Consider the following 23140-nt stretch of genomic DNA (forward strand, 5'->3'; position numbering starts at 1 on the left):
GAGAACGGAAAACGCCAACCCAGAAGGGGATGGGGATTAAATAACCGAGAATAATTATATAAATACAAAAGGGGCGATCCGAGGTCTAAGTCAAAGGGCGGTCCGAAGTCTAAAGCCAATTTATCCAATACAAATTCCAATCCAATATCCAAAATCCTAACGAGAGTAACCAAAGACGAACGTGCGAACGAGTTTTACCAAATGAGCGAACCACCTGTGGTTATATACCAGCAGTTGAAGTGATGGTCAAGTGCAAACTGTTTTAGTGAGAATTCGACATTTTGTTCAATGCATCAAGCTAAAGTTAACTGCGGTCTCCCCGGCGGGGAAACGATCACCAGTCTCCCAGGCAGACCTGCGTCGACTGAGGCAAGCCTATGTCTTCTGTGGCATAACACCACCAAATCCAACTAAGCAGCATATCAGGCAGCACTGTCGTACCAAGATCCCACAGCCGAGAGAGTTGCTGGTGAGAGTAGAGGGTGTTCTGCAGAAGTTCTTCTCAGAAAGTGACCCTGACAGAGTGCCAGTTTTTAAACCGAGCATGCTGAAAGTGTGGAGGATTCAGCGTGTCCACATTCTCCGGGGCTGTCTGAGTGACCCAGAGGTTGGTGAGGGAGTCCTCTACAGACATGGTGGCATGGTCCAACTTAACCATGTGAAGGGGGAGGAGGCAGCTGTACCTGTCTGGATCCCTGTGCGAGGTACCTCTCAGCAGGAGGGTTTTCATTTTCATCAGTCCAAGTGGGTCACAGGAACTCAGGTCTCCACAGAGCTTTTCCAGGCGCAGGGAATGATTGGAGTGGCTCGCTGGAATTTTCAACGCCTTCTGGACCTGAAGCAGCCTGATGTTCAGCTCCCTTTGGTTTTCGATCCAGCTTTGGTGTCGGAGCTGAACAAACTTTCAGAGGAAGTCATGGGACAAGCCAAGTATCCTGCCCTGCGTGTTTCCAATGCAGACACTGGAGAACGGTTTGGACTGCAGTATTTGGAGCCCGGCTGTCAACCCGTCCCTCTGGACTGGAATAAGCACAGGGCACAGAACACTCCAGCTTCTCCCACCTCAGAGCCAACCCCTCCCTTTGTGACAGCTACTGACCTACTTGAGGAGGTGAAGGTGGAGCCCTTTGCTCAGGTAACCATGATCCTTGCTTTAGTTCTGACACATTTCAAATAACAACATTCAAATGATCATCAACCAACTACATTGCTCGTTTCAGGACGACGCTGCTGGTGTAACTGCGCTCGGCACACAGACCACAGTCCAGCCCAGCCCAAACAAAGGTAATTCACGTCACCTTTTCATCCTCCTCCTATATTTACTTTTGGCTTTATATTCTAACACAAATGAATACATTTTCTTCTTGGTTTTCTTATTTTCTCTCCATCAAATGTCCCAGTAGTACTACCACCACCACTGCCTTTTGCAGCCTATCCTCATGCTGCTCGCACAGGTCCCATCAAAACTGGTGGTCTGCTGTTTGTCTTGGACCATTCTCGGTGGACACAGCCAATGAGGGAAACCATTGACCAGATCATGGCAAAGCATTGTGGGCAAAAAGACTTTCTTACTAAAGTCGCTGCAGAGTATGCCGTTCTGGTTCAAGCTGCTTCCAGAGACCCCAACAGCCTCCTGCATCCCACCACTAAACAGCATCTCTCACGCTACATAAAGCACCTGGCTAAGACAACAAACACAAGCTCATCACTCAACACCAGTTCAGAGACAATTTTGGAGACCCAACAGCTGTGGCATAACCTCACAGAAGGCAGTGAGACTGTTGCTGTTCCCGTGGTAACCATTCCCCCTGCCACTGTCAACCCACCCAGAATTAAGACACAGGACCCCCCTCTGACAAAAACAGAAATTGAGAAAATGGTAAAAGACATTGTCCAAAAGCACCAGGAACAACAACAACAACAACCTGCAAAAAAAAAAGAACAAGAAACTGTGTTGCATGTGGCCAGCCGAAGTCACGTTTCGGGGGGATGGATCCAGTGTTCACTTCTTTTACCAGTCAGGAGAGGTTAAATACTTTTATTGCTCCGTTAAAGTCCACCAGACCTATGCACCAGAGGGTCTGACAGATCCACGGATGCCATTTGTTGATTTTGCCAACTCAACTTTTTTTATATGAGAGAGCTTGAGGCTGCAAAGCTGCACTCCACAGAAACAAAACAGGTTATGGAGGAACGAAAAAAGAGGAAGGCAAAAGAGGAGCATCCCACCGGAAGGCTATGCAGGTTCTGCCACAAGCCAATCAAACAAGGACGAGACAGTCCTCATGTCCACACCGGGTTTCCTGGTGTAACAGGGAAATACATCTACTGTCCCAGTAAAGTCTTCTCTCTGTACAAAGCAGAAGGAATGATGGAGGAAATGACGTGGAGACAGTTCTGTCAGTCTTCCTTTTATGAGACAGAAAAGAAAAGATGGGCAGCAGAAAAACAGAAGTGATTGTTGATCTGCTGGCCACAGCTTTGTGATGTTTAATACTGTAAATAAGGTAAACATTTTGTTATTGTGCAATACTGTTTTCTGATGGTTAATGATGCATGCCTGGATGTTTACTCTTCTCAAGGTCCTTGTTTTAACTCTCCCACTGTCCTAATGGGTGACTCTTCGAGGAAAGTTGACCATTGAGCAGGGTTGATGGTTTATCCCTTGGGTCCACGTGGCAGCGATGAGGAGTGAGCACCACCTCACCCCTGCCACGTGGACCCAAGGGATAAACCATCAACCCTGCTCAATGGTCAACTTTCCTCGAGGGGTCACCCATTAGGACAGTGGGAGTGTTAAAGAAAGTTATATTTCTTCCATTTAAAGTGTTCAGCACTTTTTGTAAATAGCTAAAATTGTGGAGATGGATCATTCTTTCTTTAAATGTATTGCTACTATTCAAATTCCTAGATTGTTTATAAAAAATGTTTTTAAGATTTGAATTATAATAAAGATGATTGAAAATAACCCAGACTGTATTTACATCTGAAGTATTAATTCATTTATATAGATATACGTATACACACACACACACACACACACACACACACACACACACACACACACATACACACACACACACACGCATATAAACAAACACACACATGTATGTATCTTTCCTGCTCACAATAATTTTTATATAGGTGTAGATTCAATTTTTTTCAAAATAATGTTTATGTTATTCATTGGAATATGAACCATAAAAATGAAAAAAGCTGCTGAAAAATTTACACATTTTTGACTTAACAGTTTTCGAACCCACAGCAGGCTGGCAAGTCTGGTTTTGGAAGTTGTTGATGCGCTCCGGCTTTAAGCTGCAATTTGATTGGCTGTCAGTGCATTACGCCTTTATGCGGCTGGCCTTCGCGTGACAGGCGGGGATACTGTCCACTATACTAACGAGGAACTCACATTCTGTATCAGCCAACCACTGACCCGCTATATAAATGTCATTGGCTGGCTTTGCATGATTGGCAACATGCATGGTCCAAAAAGTGTTATTTGTACAACTTGTGACTTTTACTGATAGGTAAATCTGATTGTCAAACAGAGTTACCTCACCCTGGGCTTCCTTTCTGCTTGAGGTACTTATTTACATTTAAATGTTTACAGCAACTCCTTTATGCTTTAGGCACTTTTGTTCTACTATATGGAGGCCAAACCGGCCAGACCGGGAGTCTCTTATGCAGGAACACCGTCTTGCCCTGGCCAAGAGACTCGTTGATCTATTATCTGAAGAATCCCTTTTGTCTTCTGTGGACTCCTGAGGCCAAGGGGGTTTTTGAGGAATTTATGGGTGTGTGTGTGTGTGTTTTTGCAAATAAATTCACTCCAGAGTTTCGACTCGGGGTGAGAGGAAACTGGTTTTCGACTGGTGTGGATTGATTCTTCTCACCCTTTGCAAAGTATCTCACACTTTGCAAAGTATGTGTTCCTTGTCTGTTTAAGGTTGTTTACAATGTACCAAATTATCAATCTAATCCCTCTGTGTGTGCTCTGAGTTTTCTTTGAGGTAATACAGGACAAATAAAAATTACCCAACGTTTTTGGTGCTGAAACCCGGGAGAGCAGATCCCTTCAGTGGGAGTTCGCCTTCGGAGAGCCGCGTGGCGCCACTTCCTCATCAAAGTCCGGAGGGCTGAGAATTGCCCCATCGGCCGGCTGTTTATCTCCGCAGACGAACTTCCATTAACAGGCTCTCGCGCACGGACTCAGGGCGAGTCTGCCACTCAGGGAGAGAGTGAGTACCTAAATTAAATTGCACCCTTTAATTTTTTAATAACCAGTTGACAGTGTGGTTTTACGCTGGTGGTGATTTTGCCATCCACGCACGAAAGACGTTTCGGGCCCCGGTTAAGGGCTGGACTGATAGCCGCCGGACCTTGTCCTGGACTCCCATGCATGGTCCAAAAAGTGTTATTTGTACAACTTGTGACGTTTACAATGGGTAAACCTTCTTTGAAGGTCCTCATGGTTGTCACCACAGAAATGCTGAGCAAATTAACAGGCAGAAAATGTAGCAATCGTGAAACCCAAAGGCTACAAGTCCAGTACCGAAAAAAAAAAAAAAAGCCTGCTCATGCTACCGTCCTGTGCACCAAGAGTACTGGCGTTGCTAATGCGCTTGTGTGCATTGGTGGTCCAGTGGTAGGATTCTCGCCTGCCACGCGGGAGGCCCGGGTTCGATTCCCGGCCAATGCAACCTCTGTTGGATAGGATTCCAAGGCCTGTCCAATGCATCCATCAAAGTTAGTAGTCATCTATAATCCAAGTCTCTCATGTGACAGGCAGTGATGCGCTCACCAATACGAACAATGACCTCTTACTCTTCATGTGCCTATTCTTCAATGGGCCTTTTGAAACATCTATGCCAACAGATGGCATTGCATGATGTACAACAATTGTCGTCAGACAGCATTTATTGGTTACCCTTGGAGCTGTGGCAATGAGTAAAGATGGTTTGAACATCCTAAAGGTTTCCACCACAGAAATGCTGAGAAAAACGACACATTAGGAAGAAACCCTGTGTTCCAATGGCTGTCCTAAATGACAGCTAAAAACATATCAAATGATCAATCACTGCAGTTCAACGAATAAGTGTAAATGAAGACACGGTGGTGCAGTTGATGTGGAAAGCAAGCTAAAAAATGTTGATTTATGCATTCAGGTTCAACTTACAAAACGACTTACAGTTAAATTGAGTTCCAACAAGATGCCGTATCAAAATCCAAAAAGCTTCCATTACAAACATGTAGAGACCTCAGTGACAATGAGAAAAACAAGTAGAAGTAACTATTCTGAAAAGAAAATGAAGGCTGCACATTTTACTGTGCCATGCATGATACGTGCAGGCCATAAAGGTTAGCGTGTCCTGGTTGGTAGGCCAGTGGTAGCATTCAACAGCTGCCACGCAAGAGACCTGGGGCTAAATAGCAGCAGTTGAAGTGATGGTCAAGTGCAAAATTGGCCATTTTGTTCAATGCATCAAGCTAAAGTTAACTGCGGTCTCCCCGTCGGGGAATCGAACAACGGTCTCCCGCGTGACAGGCGGGGATACTGTCCACTATACTAACGAGGAACTCACATTCTGTATCAGCCAACCACTGACCCGCTATATAAAAGTCATTGGTTGGCTTTGAATGATTGGCAACATGCATGGTCCAAAAAGTGTTATTTGTACAACTTGTGACTTTTACTGATAGGTAAATCTGATTGTCAAACAGAGTTACCTCACCCTAAATGTTTGAAGGAATTCCTTTCTGCCTGAGGGCTTCCTTTCTGCTTGAGGTACTTATTTACATTTAAATGTTTGCAGCAACTTCTTTATGCTTTAGGCACTTTTGTTCTATTATATGGAGGCCAAACCAGCCAGACCGGGAGTCTCTTATGCAGGAACACCGTCTTGCCCTGGCCAAGAGACTCGTTGATCTATTATCTGAAGAATCCCTTTTGTCTTCTGTGGACTCCTGAGGCCAAGGGGGTTTTTGAGGAATTTATGGGTGTGTGTGTTCTTGCAAATAAATTCACTCCAGAGTTTCGAGTCGGGGTGAGAGGAAACTGGTTTTCGACTGGTGTGGATTGATTCTTCTCACCCTTTGCAAAGTATCTCACACTTTGCAAAGTATGTGTTCCTTGTCTGTTTAAGGTTGTTTACAATGTACCAAATTATCAATCTAATCCCTCTGCGTGTGCTCTGAGTTTTCTTTGAGGTAACACAGGACAAATAAAAATTACCCAACGTTTTTGGTGCTGAAACCCGGGAGAGCAGATCCCTTCAGTGGGAGTTCGCCTTCGGAGAGCCGCGTGGCGCCACTTCCTCATCAAAGTCCGGGGGGCTGAGAATTGCCCCATCGGCCGGCTGTTTATCTCCGCAGACGAACTTCCATTAACAGGCTCTCGCGCACGGACTCAGGGCGAGTCTGCCACTCAGGGAGAGAGTGAGTACCTAAATTAAATTGCACCCTTTAATTTTTTAATAACCAGTTGACAGTGTGGTTTTACGCTGGTGGTGATTTTTTCCATCCACGCACGAAAGACGTTTCCGGCCCCGGTTAAGGGCTGGACTGATAGCCGCCGGACCTTGTCCTGGACTCCCATGCATGGTCCAAAAAGTGTTATTTGTACAACTTGTGACGTTTACAATGGGTAAACCTTCTTTGAAGGTCCTCATGGTTGTCACCACAGAAATGCTGAGCAAATTAACAGGCAGAAAATGTAGCAATCGTGAAACCCAAAGGCTAGAAGTCCAGTACCGAAAAGAAAAAAAAAGCCTGCTCATGTTACCGTCCTGTGCACCAAGAGTACTGGCGTTGCTAATGCGCTTGTGTGCATTGGTGGTCCAGTGGTAGGATTCTCGCCTGCCACGTGGGAGGCCCGGGTTCGATTCCCGGCCAATGCAACCTCTGTTGGATAGGATTCCAAAGCCTGTCCAATGCATCCATCAAAGTTAGTAGTCATCTATAATCCAAGTCTCTCATGTGATAGGCAGTGATGCGCTCACCAATACGAACAATGACCTCTTACTCTTCATGTGCCTATTCTTCAATGGGCCTTTTGAAACATCTATGCCAACAGATGGCATTGCATGATGTGCAACAATTGTCGTCAGACAGCATTTATTGGTTACCCTTGGAGCTGTGGCAATGAGTAAAGATGGTTTGAACATCCTAAAGGTTTCCACCACAGAAATGCTGAGAAAAACGACACATTAGGAAGAAACCCTGTGTTCCAATGGCTGTCCTAAATGACAGCTAAAAACATATCAAATGATCAATCACTGCAGTTCAACGAATAAGTGTAAATGAAGACACGGTGGTGCAGTTGATGTGGAAAGCAAGCTAAAAAATGTTGATTTATGCATTCAGGTTCGACTTACAGTTAAATTGAGTTCCAACAAGATGCCGTATCAAAATCCAAAAAGCTTCCATTACAAACATGTAGAGACCTCAGTGACAATGAGAAAAACAAGTAGAAGTAACTATTCTGAAAAGAAAATGAAGGCTGCACATTTTACTGTGCCATGCATGATACGTGCAGGCCATAAAGGTTAGCGTGTCCTGGTTGGTAGGCCAGTGGTAGCATTCAACAGCTGCCACGCAAGAGACCTGGGGTTAAATAGCAGCAGTTGAAGTGATGGTCAAGTGCAAAATTGGCCATTTTGTTCAATGCATCAAGCTAAAGTTAACTGCGGTCTCCCCGTCGGGGAATCGAACCCCGGTCTCCCACGTGACAGGCGGGGATACTGTCCACTATACTAACGAGGAACTCTCATTCTGTATCAGCCAACCACTGACCCGCTATATAAAAGTCATTGGTTGGCTTTGAATGATTGGCAACATGCATGGTCCAAAAAGTGTTATTTGTACAACTTGTGACTTTTACTGATAGGTAAATCTGATTGTCAAACAGAGTTACCTCACCCTAAATGTTTGCAGGAATTCCTTTCTGCCTGAGGGCTTCCTTTCTGCTTGAGGTACTTATTTACATTTAAATGTTTGCAGCAACTTCTTTATGCTTTAGGCACTTTTGTTCTATTATATGGAGGCCAAACCGGCCAGACCGGGAGTCTCTTATGCAGGAACACCGTCTTGCCCTGGCCAAGAGACTCGTTGATCTATTATCTGAAGAATCCCTTTTGTCTTCTGTGGACTCCTGAGGCCAAGGGGGTTTTTGAGGAATTTATGGGTGTGTGTGTTATTGCAAATAAATTCACTCCAGAGTTTCGACTCGGGGTGAGAGGAAACTGGTTTTCGACTGGTGTGGATTGATTCTTCTCACCCTTTGCAAAGTATCTCACACTTTGCAAAGTATGTGTTCCTTGTCTGTTTAAGGTTGTTTACAATGTACCAAATTATCAATCTAATCCCTCTGCGTGTGCTCTGAGTTTTCTTTGAGGTAATACAGGACAAATAAAAATTACCCAACGTTTTTGGTGCTGAAACCTGGGAGAGCAGATCCCTTCAGTGGGAGTTCGCCTTCGGAGAGCCGCGTGGCGCCACTTCCTCATCAAAGTCCGGGGGGCTGAGAATTGCCCCATCGGCCGGCTGTTTATCTCCGCAGACGAACTTCCATTAACAGGCTCTCGCGCACGGACTCAGGGCGAGTCTGCCACTCAGGGAGAGAGTGAGTACCTAAATTAAATTGCACCCTTTAATTTTTTAATAACCAGTTGACAGTGTGGTTTTACGCTGGTGGTGATTTTTTCCATCCACGCACGAAAAACGTTTCCGGCCCCGGTTAAGGGCTGGACTGATAGCCGCCGGACCTTGTCCTGGACTCCCATGCATGGTCCAAAAAGTGTTATTTGTACAACTTGTGACGTTTACAATGGGTAAACCTTCTTTGAAGGTCCTCATGGTTGTCACCACAGAAATGCTGAGCAAATTAACAGGCAGAAAATGTAGCAATCGTGAAACCCAAAGGCTAGAAGTCCAGTACCGAAAAGAAAAAAAAAGCCTGCTCATGTTACCGTCCTGTGCACCAAGAGTACTGGCGTTGCTAATGCGCTTATGTGCATTGGTGGTCCAGTGGTAGGATTCTCGCCTGCCACGCGGGAGGCCCGAGTTCGATTCCCGGCCAATGCAACCTCTGTTGGATAGGATTCCAAAGCCTGTCCAATGCATCTATCAAAGTTAATAGTAATCTATAATCAAAGTCTCTCATGTGACAGGCAGTGATGCGCTCACCAATACGATCAATGACCTCTTACTCTTCATGTGCCTATTCTTCAATGGGCCTTTTGAAACATCTATGCCAACAGATGGCATTGCATGATGTACAACAATTGTCGTCAGACAGCATTTATTGGTTACCCTTGGAGCTGTGGCAATGAGTAAAGATGGTTTGAACATCCTAAAGGTTTCCACCACAGAAATGCTGAGAAAAACGACACATTAGGAAGAAACCCTGTGTTCCAATGGCTGTCCTAAATGACAGCTAAAAACATATCAAATGATCAATCACTGCAGTTCAACGAATAAGTGTAAATGAAGACACGGTAGTGCAGTTGATGTGGAAAGCAAGCTAAAAAATGTTGATTTATGCATTCAGGTTCGACTTACAAAACGACTTACAGTTAAATTGAGTTCCAACAAGATGCCGTATCAAAATCCAAAAAGCTTCCATTACAAACATGTAGAGACCTCAGTGACAATGAGAAAAACAAGTAGAAGTAACTATTCTGAAAAGAAAATGAAGGCTGCACATTTTACTGTGCCATGCATGATACGTGCAGGCCATAAAGGTTAGCGTGTCCTGGTTGGTAGGCCAGTGGTAGCATTCAACAGCTTCCACGCAAGAGACCTGGGGTTAAATAGCAGCAGTTGAAGTGATGGTCAAGTGCAAAATTGGCCATTTTGTTCAATGCATGAAGCTAAAGTTAACTGCGGTCTCCCCGTCGGGGAATCGAACCCCGGTCTCCCGCGTGACAGGCGGGGATACTGTCCACTATAATAACGAGGAACTGACATTCTGTATCAGCCAACCACTGACCCGCTATATAAAAGTCATTGGTTGGCTTTGAATGATTGGCAACATGCATGGTCCAAAAAGTGTTATTTGTACAACTTGTGACTTTTACTGATAGGTAAATCTGATTGTCAAACAGAGTTACCTCACCCTAAATGTTTGCAGGAATTCCTTTCTGCCTCGCGGGAGGCCCGGGTTCGATTCCCGGCCAATGCAACCTCTGTTGGATAGGATTCCAAGGCCTGTCCAATGCATCCATCAAAGTTAGTAGTCATCTATAATCCAAGTCTCTCATGTGACAGGCAGTGATGCGCTCACCAATACGAACAATGACCTCTTACTCTTCATGTGCCTATTCTTCAATGGGCCTTTTGAAACATCTATGCCAACAGATGGCATTGCATGATGTGCAACAATTGTCGTCAGACAGCATTTATTGGTTACCCTTGGAGCTGTGGCAATGAGTAAAGATGGTTTGAACATCCTAAAGGTTTCCACCACAGAAATGCTGAGAAAAACGACACATTAGGAAGAAACCCTGTGTTCCAATGGCTGTCCTAAATGACAGCTAAAAACATATCAAATGATCAATCACTGCAGTTCAACGAATAAGTGTAAATGAAGACACGGTGGTGCAGTTGATGTGGAAAGCAAGCTAAAAAATGTTGATTTATGCATTCAGGTTCAACTTACAAAACGACTTACAGTTAAATTGAGTTCCAACAAGATGCCGTATCAAAATCCAAAAAGCTTCCATTACAAACATGTAGAGACCTCAGTGACAATGAGAAAAACAAGTAGAAGTAACTATTCTGAAAAGAAAATGAAGGCTGCACATTTTACAGTGCCATGCATGATACGTGCAGGCCATAAAGGTTAGCGTGTCCTGGTTGGTAGGCCAGTGGTAGCATTCAACAGCTGCCACGCAAGAGACCTGGGGTTAAATAGCAGCAGTTGAAGTGATGGTCAAGTGCAAAATTGGCCATTTTGTTCAATGCATCAAGCTAAAGTTAACTGCGGTCTCCCCGTCGGGGAATCGAACCCCGGTCTCCCGCGTGACAGGCGAGGATACTGTCCACTATACTAACGAGGAACTCTCATTCTGTATAAGTCAACCACTGACCCGCTATATAAAAGTCATTGGTTGGCTTTGAATGATTGGCAACATGCATGGTCCAAAAAGTGTTATTTGTACAACTTGTGACTTTTACTGATAGGTAAATCTGATTGTCAAACAGAGTTACCTCACCCTAAATGTTTGCAGGAATTCCTTTCTGCCTGAGGGCTTCCTTTCTGCTTGAGGTACTTATTTACATTTAAATGTTTGCAGCAACTTCTTTATGCTTTAGGCACTTTTGTTCTATTATATGGAGGCCAAACCGGCCAGACCGGGAGTCTCTTATGCAGGAACACCGTCTTGCCCTGGCCAAGAGACTCGTTGATCTATTATCTGAAGAATCCCTTTTGTCTTCTGTGGACTCCTGAGGCCAAGGGGGTTTTTGAGGAATTTATGGGTGTGTGTGTTCTTGCAAATAAATTCACTCCAGAGTTTCGACTCGGGGTGAGAGGAAACTGGTTTTCGACTGGTGTGGATTGATTCTTCTCACCCTTTGCAAAGTATCTCACACTTTGCAAAGTATGTGTTCCTTGTCTGTTTAAGGTTGTTTACAATGTACCAAATTATCAATCTAATCCCTCTGTGTGTGCTCTGAGTTTTCTTTGAGGTAATACAGGACAAATAAAAATTACCCAACGTTTTTGGTGCTGAAACCCGGGAGAGCAGATACCTTCAGTGGGAGTTCGCCTTCAGAGAGCCGCGTGGCGCCACTTCCTCATCAAAGTCCGGGGGGCTGAGAATTGCCCCATCGGCCGGCTGTTTATCTCCGCAGACGAACTTCCATTAACAGGCTCTCGCGCACGGACTCAGGGCGAGTCTGCCACTCAGGGAGAGAGTGAGTACCTAAATTAAATTGCACCCTTTAATTTTTTAATAACCAGTTGACAGTGTGGTTTTACGCTGGTGGTGATTTTGCCATCCACGCACGAAAGACGTTTCGGGCCCCGGTTAAGGGCTGGACTGATAGCCGCCGGACCTTGTCCTGGACTCCCATGCATGGTCCAAAAAGTGTTATTTGTACAACTTGTGACGTTTACAATGGGTAAACCTTCTTTGAAGGTCCTCATGGTTGTCACCACAGAAATGCTGAGCAAATTAACAGGCAGAAAATGTAGCAATCGTGAAACCCAAAGGCTAGAAGTCCAGTACCGAAAAGAAAAAAAAAAAAGCCTGCTCATGTTACCGTCCTGTGCACCAAGAGTACTGGCGTTGCTAATGCACTTGTGTGCATTGGTGGTCCAGTGGTAGGTTTCTCGCCTGCCACGCGGGAGGCCCGGGTTCGATTCCCGGCCAATGCAACCTCTGTTGGATAGGATTTCAAAGCCTGTCCAATGCATCCATCAAAGTTAGTAGTCATCTATAATCCAAGTCTCTCATGTGATAGGCAGTGATGCGCTCACCAATACGAACAATGTTCTCTTACTCTTCATGTGCCTATTCTTCAATGGGCCTTTTGAAACATCTATGCCAACAGATGGCATTGCATGATGTGCAACAATTGTCGTCAGACAGCATTTATTGGTTACCCTTGGAGCTGTGGCAATTAGTAAAGATGGTTTGAAGATCCTAAAGGTTTCCACCACAGAAATGCTGAGAAAAACGACACATTAGGAAGAAACCCTGTGTTCCAATGGCTGTCCTAAATGACAGCTAAAAACATATCAAATGATCAATCACTGCAGTTCAACGAATAAGTGTAAATGAAGACACGGTGGTGCAGTTGATGTGGAAAGCAAGCAAAAAAATGTTGATTTATGCATTCAGGTTCAACTTACAAAACGACTTACAGTTAAATTGAGTTCCAACAAGATGCCGTATCAAAATCCAAAAAGCTTCCATTAAAAACATGTAGAGACCTCAGTGACAATGAGAAAAACAAGTAGAAGTAACTATTCTGAAAAGAAAATGAAGGCTGCACATTTTACTGTGCCATGCATGATACGTGCAGGCCATAAAGGTTAGCGTGTCCTGGTTGGTAGGCCAGTGGTAGCATTCAACAGCTGCCACGCAAAAGACCTGGGGTTAAATAGCAGCAGTTGAAGTGATGGTCAAGTGCAAAATTGGCCATTTTGTTCAATGCATGAAGCTAAAGTTAACTGCGGTCTCCCCGTCGGGGAATTGAACCCCGGTCTCCCGCGTGACAGGCGGGGATACTGTCCACTATACTAACGAGGAACTCACATTATGTATCAGCCAACCACTGACCCGCTATATAAAAGTCATTGGTTGGCTTTGAATGATTGGCAACATGCATGGTCCAAAAAGTGTTATTTGTACAACTTGTGACTTTTACTGATAGGTAAATCTGATTGTCAAACAGAATTACCTCACCCTAAATGTTTGCAGGAATTCCTTTCTGCCTGAGGGCTTCCTTTCTGCTTGAGGTACTTATTTACATTTAAATGTTTGCAGCAACTTCTTTATGCTTTAGGCACTTTTGTTCTATTATATGGAGGCCAAACCGGCCAGACCGGGAGTCTCTTATGCAGGAACACCGTCTTGCCCTGGCCAAGAGACTCGTTGATCTATTATCTGAAGAATCCCTTTTGTCTTCTGTGGACTCCTGAGGCCAAGGGGGTTTTTGAGGAATTTATGGGTGTGTGTGTTCTTGCAAATAAATTCACTCCAGAGTTTCGAGTCGGGGTGAGAGGAAACTGGTTTTCGACTGGTGTGGATTGATTCTTCTCACCCTTTGCAAAGTATCTCACACTTTGCAAAGTATGTGTTCCTTGTCTGTTTAAGGTTGTTTACAATGTACCAAATTATCAATCTAATCCCTCTGCGTGTGCTCTGAGTTTTCTTTGAGGTAATACAGGACAAATAAAAATTACCCAACGTTTTTGGTGCTGAAACCCGGGAGAGCAGATCCCTTCAGTGGGAGTTCGCCTTCGGAGAGCCGCGTGGCGCCACTTCCTCATCAAAGTCCGGGGGGCTGAGAATTGCCCCATCGGCCGGCTGTTTATCTCCGCAGACGAACTTCCATTAACAGGCTCTCGCGCACGGACTCAGGGCGAGTCTGCCACTCAGGGAGAGAGTGAGTACCTAAATTAAATTGCACCCTTTAATTTTTTAATAACCAGTTGACAGTGTGGTTTTACGCTGGTGGTGATTTTGCCATCCACGCACGAAAGACGTTTCGGGCCCCGGTTAAGGGCTGGACTGATAGCCGCCGGACCTTGTCCTGGACTCCCATGCATGGTCCAAAAAGTGTTATTTGTACAACTTGTGACGTTTACAATGGGTAAACCTTCTTTGAAGGTCCTCATGGTTGTCACCACAGAAATGCTGAGCAAATTAACAGGCAGAAAATGTAGCAATCGTGAAACCCAAAGGCTAGAAGTCCAGTACCGAAAAGAAAAAAAAAAGCCTGCTCATGTTACCGTCCTGTGCACCAAGAATACTGGCGTTGCTAATGCGCTTGTGTGCATTGGTGGTCCAGTGGTAGGATCCTCGCCTGCCACGCGGGAGGCCCGGGTTCGATTCCCGGCCAATGCAACCTCTGTTGGATAGGATTCCAAGGCCTGTCCAATGCATCCATCAAAAGTAGTAGTAATCTATAATCAAAGTCTCTCATGTGACAGGCAGTGATGCGCTCACCAATACGAACAATGACCTCTTACTCTTCATGTGCCTATTCTTCAATGGGCCTTTTGAAACATCTATGCCAACAGATGGCATTGCATGATGTGCAACAATTGTCGCCAGACAGCATTTATTGGTTACGCTTGGAGCTGTGGCAATGAGTAAAGATGGTTTGAACATCCTAAAGGTTTCCACCACAGAAATGCTGAGAAAAACAACACATTAGGAAGAAACCCTGTGTTCCAATGGCTGTCCTAAATGACAGCTAAAAACATATCAAATGATCAATCACTGCAGTTCAACGAATAAGTGTATATGAAGACACGGTGGTGCAGTTGATGTGGAAAGCAAGCTAAAAACTGTTGATTTATGCATTCAGGTTCAACTTACAAAACGACTTACAGTTGAATTGAGTTCCAACAAGATGCCGTATCAAAATCCAAAAAGCTTCCATTACAAACATGTAGAGACCTCAGTGACAATGAGAAAAACAAGTAGAAGTAACTATTCTGAAAAGAAAATGAAGGCTGCACATTTTACTGTGCCATGCATGATACGTGCAGGCCATAAAGGTTAGCGTGTCCTGGTTGGTAGGCCAGTGGTAGCATTCAACAGCTGCCACGCAAGAGACCTGGGGTTAAATAGCAGCAGTTGAAGTGATGGTCAAGTGCAAAATTGGCCATTTTGTTCAATGCATCAAGCTAAAGTTAACTGCGGTCTCCCCGTCGGGGAATTGAACCCCGGTCTCCCGCGTGACAGGCGGGGATACTGTCCACTATACTAACGAGGAACTCACATTATGTATCAGCCAACCACTGACCCGCTATATAAAAGTCATTGGTTGGCTTTGAATGATTGGCAACATGCATGGTCCAAAAAGTGTTATTTGTACAACTTGTGACTTTTACTGATAGGTAAATCTGATTGTCAAACAGAATTACCTCACCCTAAATGTTTGCAGGAATTCCTTTCTGCCTGAGGGCTTCCTTTCTGCTTGAGGTACTTATTTACATTTAAATGTTTGCAGCAACTTCTTTATGCTTTAGGCACTTTTGTTCTATTATATGGAGGCCAAACCGGCCAGACCGGGAGTCTCTTATGCAGGAACACCGTCTTGCCCTGGCCAAGAGACTCGTTGATCTATTATCTGAAGAATCCCTTTTGTCTTCTGTGGACTCCTGAGGCCAAGGGGGTTTTTGAGGAATTTATGGGTGTGTGTGTTCTTGCAAATAAATTCACTCCAGAGTTTCGAGTCGGGGTGAGAGGAAACTGGTTTTCGACTGGTGTGGATTGATTCTTCTCACCCTTTGCAAAGTATCTCACACTTTGCAAAGTATGTGTTCCTTGTCTGTTTAAGGTTGTTTACAATGTACCAAATTATCAATCTAATCCCTCTGCGTGTGCTCTGAGTTTTCTTTGAGGTAATACAGGACAAATAAAAATTACCCAACGTTTTTGGTGCTGAAACCCGGGAGAGCAGATCCCTTCAGTGGGAGTTCGCCTTCGGAGAGCCGCGTGGCGCCACTTCCTCATCAAAGTCCGGGGGGCTGAGAATTGCCCCATCGGCCGGCTGTTTATCTCCGCAGACGAACTTCCATTAACAGGCTCTCGCGCACGGACTCAGGGCGAGTCTGCCACTCAGGGAGAGAGTGAGTACCTAAATTAAATTGCACCCTTTAATTTTTTAATAACCAGTTGACAGTGTGGTTTTACGCTGGTGGTGATTTTTTCCATCCACGCACGAAAGACGTTTCCGGCCCCGGTTAAGGGCTGGACTGATAGCCGCCGGACCTTGTCCTGGACTCCCATGCATGGTCCAAAAAGTGTTATTTGTACAACTTGTGACGTTTACAATGGGTAAACCTTCTTTGAAGGTCCTCATGGTTGTCACCACAGAAATGCTGAGCAAATTAATAGGCAGAAAATGTAGCAATCGTGAAACCCAAAGGCTAGAAGTCCAGTACCGAAAAAAAAAAAAGCCTGCTCATGTTACCGTCCTGTGCACCAAGAGTACTGGCGTTGCTAATGCGCTTGTGTGCATTGGTGGTCCAGTGGTAGGATTCTCGCCTGCCACGCGGGAGGCCCGGGTTTGATTCCCGGCCAATGCAACCTCTGTTGGATAGGATTTCAAAGCCTGTCCAATGCATCCATCAAAGTTAGTAGTCATCTATAATCCAAGTCTCTCATGTGATAGGCAGTGATGCGCTCACCAATACGAACAATGTTCTCTTACTCTTCATGTGCCTATTCTTCAATGGGCCTTTTGAAACATCTATGCCAACAGATGGCATTGCATGATGTGCAACAATTGTCGTCAGACAGCATTTATTGGTTACCCTTGGAGCTGTGGCAATGAGTAAAGATGGTTTGAACATCCTAAAGGTTTCCACCACAGAAATGCTGAGAAAAACGACACATTAGGAAGAAACCCTGTGTTCCAATGGCTGTCCTAAATGACAGCTAAAAACATATCAAATGATCAATCACTGCAGTTCAACGAATAAGTGTAAATGAAGACACGGTGGTGCAGTTGATGTGGAAAGCAAGCTAAAAAATGTTGATTTATGATTTCAGGTTCAACTTACAAAACGACTTACAGTTAAATTGAGTTCCAACAAGATGCCGTATCAAAATCCAAAAAGCTTCCATTACAAACATGTAGAGACCTCAGTGACAATGAGAAAAACAAGTAGAAGTAACTATTCTGAAAAGAAAATGAAGGCTGCACATTTTACTGTGCCATGCATGATACGTGCAGGCCATAAAGGTTAGCGTGTCCTGGTTGGTAGGCCAGTGGTAGCATTCAACAGCTGCCACGCAAGAGACCTGGGGTTAAATAGCAGCAGTTGAAGTGATGGTCAAGTGCAAAATTGGCCATTTTGTTCAATGCATGAAGCTAAAGTTAACTGCGGTCTCCCCGTCGGGGAATCGAACCCCGGTCTCCCGCGTGACAGGTGGGGATACTGTCCACTATACTAACGAGGAACTCACATTCTGTTTCAGCCAACCACTGACCCGCTATATAAAAGTCATTGGTTGGCTTTGAATGATTGGCAACATGCATGGTCCAAAAAGTGTTATTTGTACAACTTGTGACTTTTACTGATAGGTAAATCTGATTGTAAAACAGAATTACCTCACCCTAAATGTTTGCAGGAATTCCTTTCTGCCTGAGGGCTTCCTTTCTGCTTGAGGTACTTATTTACATTTAAATGTTTGCAGCAACTTCTTTATGCTTTAGGCACTTTTGTTCTATTATATGGAGGCCAAACCGGCCAGACCGGGAGTCTCTTATGCAGGAACACCGTCTTGCCCTGGCCAAGAGACTCGTTGATCTATTATCTGAAGAATCCCTTTTGTCTTCTGTGGACTCCTGAGGCCAAGGGGGTTTTTGAGGAATTTATGGGTGTGTGTGTTCTTGCAAATAAATTCACTCCAGAGTTTCGACTCGGGGTGAGAGGAAACTGGTTTTCGACTGGTGTGGATTGATTCTTCTCACCCTTTGCAAAGTATCTCACACTTTGCAAAGTATGTGTTCCTTGTCTGTTTAAGGTTGTTTACAATGTACCAAATTATCAATCTAATCCCTCTGCGTGTGCTCTGAGTTTTCTTTGAGGTAATACAGGACAAATAAAAATTACCCAACGTTTTTGGTGCTGAAACCCGGGAGAGCAGATCCCTTCAGTGGGAGTTCGCCTTCGGAGAGCCGCGTGGCGCCACTTCCTCATCAAAGTCCGGGGGGCTGAGAATTGCCCCATCGGCCGGCTGTTTATCTCCGCAGACGAACTTCCATTAACAGGCTCTCGCGCACGGACTCAGGGCGAGTCTGCCACTCAGGGAGAGAGTGAGTACCTAAATTAAATTGCACCCTTTAATTTTTTAATAACCAGTTGACAGTGTGGTTTTACGCTGGTGGTGATTTTTTCCATCCACGCACGAAAGACGTTTCCGGCCCCGGTTAAGGGCTGGACTGATAGCCGCCGGACCTTGTCCTGGACTCCCATGCATGGTCCAAAAAGTGTTATTTGTACAACTTGTGACGTTTACAATGGGTAAACCTTCTTTGAAGGTCCTCATGGTTGTCACCACAGAAATGCTGAGCAAATTAATAGGCAGAAAATGTAGCAATCGTGAAACCCAAAGGCTAGAAGTCCAGTACCGAAAAAAAAAAGCCTGCTCATGTTACCGTCCTGTGCACCAAGAGTACTGGCGTTGCTAATGCGCTTGTGTGCATTGGTGGTCCAGTGGTAGGATTCTCGCCTGCCACGCGGGAGGCCCGGGTTCGATTCCCGGCCAATGCAACCTCTGTTGGATAGGATTTCAAAGCCTGTCCAATGCATCCATCAAAGTTAGTAGTCATCTATATTCCAAGTCTCTCATGTGATAGGCAGTGATGCGCTCACCAATACGAACAATGTTCTCTTACTCTTCATGTGCCTATTCTTCAATGGGCCTTTTGAAACATCTATGCCAACAGATGGCATTGCATGATGTGCAACAATTGTCGTCAGACAGCATTTATTGGTTACCCTTGGAGCTGTGGCAATGAGTAAAGATGGTTTGAACATCCTAAAGGTTTCCACCACAGAAATGCTGAGAAAAACGACACATTAGGAAGAAACCCTGTGTTCCAATGGCTGTCCTAAATGACAGCTAAAAACATATCAAATGATCAATCACTGCAGTTCAACGAATAAGTGTAAATGAAGACACGGTGGTGCAGTTGATGTGGAAAGCAAGCTAAAAAATGTTGATTTATGCATTCAGGTTCAACTTACAAAACGACTTACAGTTAAATTGAGTTCCAACAAGATGCCGTATCAAAATCCAAAAAGCTTCCATTACAAACATGTAGAGACCTCAGTGACAATGAGAAAAACAAGTAGAAGTAACTATTCTGAAAAGAAAATGAAGGCTGCACATTTTACTGTGCCATGCATGATACGTGCAGGCCATAAAGGTTAGCGTGTCCTGGTTGGTAGGCCAGTGGTAGCATTCAACAGCTGCCACGCAAGAGACCTGGGGTTAAATAGCAGCAGTTGAAGTGATGGTCAAGTGCAAAATTGGCCATTTTGTTCAATGCATGAAGCTAAAGTTAACTGCGGTCTCCCCGTCGGGGAATCGAACCCCGGTCTCCCGCGTGACAGGCGGGGATACTGTCCACTATACTAACGAGGAACTCACATTATGTATCAGCCAACCACTGACCCGCTATATAAAAGTCATTGGTTGGCTTTGAATGATTGGCAACATGCATGGTCCAAAAAGTGTTATTTGTACAACTTGTGACTTTTACTGATAGGTAAATCTGATTGTAAAACAGAATTACCTCACCCTAAATGTTTGCAGGAATTCCTTTCTGCCTGAGGGCTTCCTTTCTGCTTGAGGTACTTATTTACATTTAAATGTTTGCAGCAACTTCTTTATGCTTTAGGCACTTTTGTTCTATTATATGGAGGCCAAACCGGCCAGACTGGGAGTCTCTTATGCAGGAACACCGTCTTGCCCTGGCCAAGAGACTCGTTGATCTATTATCTGAAGAATCCCTTTTGTCTTCTGTGGACTCCTGAGGCCAAGGGGGTTTTTGAGGAATTTATGGGTGTGTGTGTTCTTGCAAATAAATTCACTCCAGAGTTTCGACTCGGGGTGAGAGGAAACTGGTTTTCGACTGGTGTGGATTGATTCTTCTCACCCTTTGCAAAGTATCTCACACTTTGCAAAGTATGTGTTCCTTGTCTGTTTAAGGTTGTTTACAATGTACCAAATTATCAATCTAATCCCTCTGCGTGTGCTCTGAGTTTTCTTTGAGGTAATACAGGACAAATAAAAATTACCCAACGTTTTTGGTGCTGAAACCCGGGAGAGCAGATCCCTTCAGTGGGAGTTCGCCTTCGGAGAGCCGCGTGGCGCCACTTCCTCATCAAAGTCCGGGGGGCTGAGAATTGCCCCATCGGCCGGCTGTTTATCTCCGCAGACGAACTTCCATTAACAGGCTCTCGCGCACGGACTCAGGGCGAGTCTGCCACTCAGGGAGAGAGTGAGTACCTAAATTAAATTGCACCCTTTAATTTTTTAATAACCAGTTGACAGTGTGGTTTTACGCTGGTGGTGATTTTTTCCATCCACGCACGAAAGACGTTTCCGGCCCCGGTTAAGGGCTGGACTGATAGCCGCCGGACCTTGTCCTGGACTCCCATGCATGGTCCAAAAAGTGTTATTTGTACAACTTGTGACGTTTACAATGGGTAAACCTTCTTTGAAGGTCCTCATGGTTGTCACCACAGAAATGCTGAGCAAATTAATAGGCAGAAAATGTAGCAATCGTGAAACCCAAAGGCTAGAAGTCCAGTACCGAAAAAAAAAAGCCTGCTCATGTTACCGTCCTGTGCACCAAGAGTACTGGCGTTGCTAATGCGCTTGTGTGCATTGGTGGTCCAGTGGTAGGATTCTCGCCTGCCACGCGGGAGGCCCGGGTTCGATTCCCGGCCAATGCAACCTCTGTTGGATAGGATTTCAAAGCCTGTCCAATGCATCCATCAAAGTTAGTAGTCATCTATAATCCAAGTCTCTCATGTGATAGGCAGTGATGCGCTCACCAATACGAACAATGTTCTCTTACTCTTCATGTGCCTATTCTTCAATGGGCCTTTTGAAACATCTATGCCAACAGATGGCATTGCATGATGTGCAACAATTGTCGTCAGACAGCATTTATTGGTTACCCTTGGAGCTGTGGCAATGAGTAAAGATGGTTTGAACATCCTAAAGGTTTCCACCACAGAAATGCTGAGAAAAACGACACATTAGGAAGAAACCCTGTGTTCCCATGGCTGTCCTAAATGACAGCTAAAAACATATCAAATGATCAATCACTGCAGTTCAACGAATAAGTGTAAATGAAGACACGGTGGTGCAGTTGATGTGGAAAGCAAGCTAAAAAATGTTGATTTATGCATTCAGGTTCAACTTACAAAACGACTTACAGTTAAATTGAGTTCCAACAAGATGCCGTATCAAAATCCAAAAAGCTTCCATTACAAACATGTAGAGACCTCAGTGACAATGAGAAAAACAAGTAGAAGTAAATATTCTGAAAAGAAAATGAAGGCTGCACATTTTACTGTGCCATGCATGATACATGCAGGCCATAAAGGTTAGCGTGTCCTGGTTGGTAGGCCAGTGGTAGCATTCAACAGCTGCCACGCAAGAGACCTGGGGTTAAATAGCAGCAGTTGAAGTGATGGTCAAGTGCAAAATTGGCCATTTTGTTCAATGCATGAAGCTAAAGTTAACTGCGGTCTCCCCGTCGGGGAATCGAACCCCGGTCTCCCGCGTGACAGGCAGGGATACTGTCCACTATACTAACGAGGAACTCACATTATGTATCAGCCAACCACTGACCCGCTATATAAAAGTCATTGGTTGGCTTTGAATGATTGGCAACATGCATGGTCCAAAAAGTGTTATTTGTACAACTTGTGACTTTTACTGATAGGTAAATCTGATTGTAAAACAGAATAACCTCACCCTAAATGTTTGCAGGAATTCCTTTCTGCCTGAGGGCTTCCTTTCTGCTTGAGGTACTTATTTACATTTAAATGTTTGCAGCAACTTCTTTATGCTTTAGGCACTTTTGTTCTATTATATGGAGGCCAAACCGGCCAGACCGGGAGTCTCTTATGCAGGAACACCGTCTTGCCCTGGCCAAGAGACTCGTTGATCTATTATCTGAAGAATCCCTTTTGTCTTCTGTGGACTCCTGAGGCCAAGGGGGTTTTTGAGGAATTTATGGGTGTGTGTGTTCTTGCAAATAAATTCACTCCAGAGTTTCGACTCGGGGTGAGAGGAAACTGGTTTTCGACTGGTGTGGATTGATTCTTCTCACCCTTTGCAAAGTATCTCACACTTTGCAAAGTATGTGTTCCTTGTCTGTTTAAGGTTGTTTACAATGTACCAAATTATCAATCTAATCCCTCTGCGTGTGCTCTGAGTTTTCTTTGAGGTAATACAGGACAAATAAAAATTACCCAACGTTTTTGGTGCTGAAACCCGGGAGAGCAGATCCCTTCAGTGGGAGTTCGCCTTCGGAGAGCCGCGTGGCGCCACTTCCTCATCAAAGTCCGGGGGGCTGAGAATTGCCCCATCGGCCGGCTGTTTATCTCCGCAGACGAACTTCCATTAACAGGCTCTCGCGCACGGACTCAGGGCGAGTCTGCCACTCAGGGAGAGAGTGAGTACCTAAATTAAATTGCACCCTTTAATTTTTTAATAACCAGTTGACAGTGTGGTTTTACGCTGGTGGTGATTTTTTCCATCCACGCACGAAAGACGTTTCCGGCCCCGGTTAAGGGCTGGACTGATAGCCGCCGGACCTTGTCCTGGACTCCCATGCATGGTCCAAAAAGTGTTATTTGTACAACTTGTGACGTTTACAATGGGTAAACCTTCTTTGAAGGTCCTCATGGTTGTCACCA

General features: G+C 44.8%; 15 non-coding genes across 15 annotated transcripts; 8 read left to right on the forward strand and 7 right to left on the reverse strand.

Annotated features, from left to right (window-relative positions):
* The first annotated feature begins 4631 nt into the window (after positions 1–4631).
* Positions 4632–4702, forward strand: trnag-gcc (transfer RNA glycine (anticodon GCC)). Its single transcript has one exon. It is a non-coding gene; the product is annotated as a tRNA-Gly (tRNA).
* A 2126-nt stretch (positions 4703–6828) lies between these two features.
* trnag-gcc (transfer RNA glycine (anticodon GCC)) lies at positions 6829–6899 on the forward strand. The gene has a single exon. It is a non-coding gene; the product is annotated as a tRNA-Gly (tRNA).
* A 793-nt stretch (positions 6900–7692) lies between these two features.
* trnad-guc (transfer RNA aspartic acid (anticodon GUC)) lies at positions 7693–7764 on the reverse strand. Its single transcript has one exon. It is a non-coding gene; the product is annotated as a tRNA-Asp (tRNA).
* Positions 7765–9013: 1249 nt separating this feature from the next.
* trnag-gcc (transfer RNA glycine (anticodon GCC)) lies at positions 9014–9084 on the forward strand. The gene has a single exon. It is a non-coding gene; the product is annotated as a tRNA-Gly (tRNA).
* A 1904-nt stretch (positions 9085–10988) lies between these two features.
* trnad-guc (transfer RNA aspartic acid (anticodon GUC)) lies at positions 10989–11060 on the reverse strand. The gene has a single exon. It is a non-coding gene; the product is annotated as a tRNA-Asp (tRNA).
* Positions 11061–12311: 1251 nt separating this feature from the next.
* trnag-gcc (transfer RNA glycine (anticodon GCC)) lies at positions 12312–12382 on the forward strand. The gene has a single exon. It is a non-coding gene; the product is annotated as a tRNA-Gly (tRNA).
* Positions 12383–13187: 805 nt separating this feature from the next.
* On the reverse strand, positions 13188–13259 carry trnad-guc (transfer RNA aspartic acid (anticodon GUC)). The gene has a single exon. It is a non-coding gene; the product is annotated as a tRNA-Asp (tRNA).
* A 1249-nt stretch (positions 13260–14508) lies between these two features.
* Positions 14509–14579, forward strand: trnag-gcc (transfer RNA glycine (anticodon GCC)). Its single transcript has one exon. It is a non-coding gene; the product is annotated as a tRNA-Gly (tRNA).
* Positions 14580–15384: 805 nt separating this feature from the next.
* On the reverse strand, positions 15385–15456 carry trnad-guc (transfer RNA aspartic acid (anticodon GUC)). Its single transcript has one exon. It is a non-coding gene; the product is annotated as a tRNA-Asp (tRNA).
* Positions 15457–16703: 1247 nt separating this feature from the next.
* Positions 16704–16774, forward strand: trnag-gcc (transfer RNA glycine (anticodon GCC)). The gene has a single exon. It is a non-coding gene; the product is annotated as a tRNA-Gly (tRNA).
* Positions 16775–17579: 805 nt separating this feature from the next.
* Positions 17580–17651, reverse strand: trnad-guc (transfer RNA aspartic acid (anticodon GUC)). The gene has a single exon. It is a non-coding gene; the product is annotated as a tRNA-Asp (tRNA).
* Positions 17652–18896: 1245 nt separating this feature from the next.
* trnag-gcc (transfer RNA glycine (anticodon GCC)) lies at positions 18897–18967 on the forward strand. Its single transcript has one exon. It is a non-coding gene; the product is annotated as a tRNA-Gly (tRNA).
* Positions 18968–19772: 805 nt separating this feature from the next.
* trnad-guc (transfer RNA aspartic acid (anticodon GUC)) lies at positions 19773–19844 on the reverse strand. Its single transcript has one exon. It is a non-coding gene; the product is annotated as a tRNA-Asp (tRNA).
* Positions 19845–21089: 1245 nt separating this feature from the next.
* trnag-gcc (transfer RNA glycine (anticodon GCC)) lies at positions 21090–21160 on the forward strand. Its single transcript has one exon. It is a non-coding gene; the product is annotated as a tRNA-Gly (tRNA).
* An 805-nt stretch (positions 21161–21965) lies between these two features.
* On the reverse strand, positions 21966–22037 carry trnad-guc (transfer RNA aspartic acid (anticodon GUC)). Its single transcript has one exon. It is a non-coding gene; the product is annotated as a tRNA-Asp (tRNA).
* Positions 22038–23140: the final 1103 nt, after the last annotated feature.

The sequence above is a fragment of the Nothobranchius furzeri genome, chromosome 14 (genome assembly GCF_043380555.1).
Source record: "Nothobranchius furzeri strain GRZ-AD chromosome 14, NfurGRZ-RIMD1, whole genome shotgun sequence".
Lineage (NCBI taxonomy): Eukaryota > Metazoa > Chordata > Actinopteri > Cyprinodontiformes > Nothobranchiidae > Nothobranchius > Nothobranchius furzeri.